Source organism: Gekko japonicus, unplaced genomic scaffold (assembly GCF_001447785.1).
Source record: "Gekko japonicus isolate JY-2015 unplaced genomic scaffold, Gekko_japonicus_V1.1 scaffold576, whole genome shotgun sequence".
NCBI lineage: Eukaryota > Metazoa > Chordata > Lepidosauria > Squamata > Gekkonidae > Gekko > Gekko japonicus.
The window spans coordinates 400,221-401,421 of record NW_015172022.1 but is presented as its reverse complement, the minus strand read 5'-3'; the positions used below and the strand labels follow the sequence as shown (position 1 = coordinate 401,421).

At 46.7% G+C, this 1,201-nt stretch overlaps 1 protein-coding gene across 1 annotated transcript in view; it reads left to right on the top strand.

Annotated features, from left to right (window-relative positions):
• The window catches only part of MAMDC2 (MAM domain containing 2), a 69,905-nt gene that overhangs the window by 26,107 nt on the left and 42,597 nt on the right, over positions 1-1,201 (top strand). The window lies entirely within an intron of this gene.

The following is a 1,201-nucleotide window of genomic DNA, read 5'->3' as shown; positions in this document are numbered from 1 at the left end:
CCTATAACCTCTCCCCTTTTCCTACTTCCCTCTCCCCACCCTTCAGCCCACCTGCCTTTATCTGCCCCCCTGTCTTTTCACTCCTTACTTTCCTGGCAGCTTCTCATTGGGAAAACTATGCATGTGGCTGACAAGTCACAGGGGTTGCTGCCAGGCCTGGTCCTAATGAGTCCTCTCTCAGAGGCCAGAACAATGCTGGAAAGGGTGCTGCCCCCTCCCAGCCTTTTACTGACTGACAGAAACCAAGACTTGAAGCTTGGCAAAACTATTGTGCTTACCTAAAAAGAGCCACCAAGAGGGTATTTGTTTCTTAAAGCTATAGGTGCTGCTTCTGTTTTGTGTGTGTGTGGGGGTGTGTGTCCAAACCTGGAGCTCCGGATTTATTCACTGATAAGGCCATGTTGAGAATAGATATATAGATTATAGTCTTACAAGTTGCATGGTAGTGAGCTGCATGACTGAGCTGCGCTGTGGCCACCACCAGGCCTGATCAAACTGCAACTTGCAGAGTAGTGAGTTGTCCAGCTGTGTCCCATGGTGACTGCTGCTGGGCTGAGTTACAGTAGGTGACTCCATTCTCCCTTTTGACTTGAGCCATTTCTCATGTTACTCATGATTTGTAATGCTAAGCATATTTATGCAGAAGTAAGTGCTACTTGTGTTTATTTAGTAAGTGTGCTTAGGATTGCAGCTTCAGACACAAGGGGCATACATGTGTCTTAAGTAGGGTTGCCAGGCAGTTCGTGTCAACTGGTGGGAGGATTCTGGAGGAGGCAGAGTTGCAGGAGAAATTTTTTCTTTAAAAAAATGCAGCCTTTTGTACTTACCTGTGGGGAGGACACACTTTCGGTGATGTCAGGGGGTGTGGCATATGCTAATGAGTTATGCTAATGAGTTCCCCTAGCTCTTTTTCTACGAAATGACCCCTGGGCATACATGTGTTTTAAGTAGGGTTGCCAGGCAGTTCATGTCAACTGGTGGGAGGATTCTGAAGGAGGCAGAATTGCAGGAGAAAAATTTTCTTTTAAAAAATGCAGCCTTTTGTACTATCAGAAGTGGCAAATGGTAGCTCTAGGTAAAATTATAGATCAGGGATATCCAATGTGGTGCCCGTGGGTGCCATGGTGCCGGCAAACATCTTTCCTTGTGCCTGCCAAGTGTTTTTAGAAAGTGGGCAGGGCCAGATGGGACTTTTGTTCAG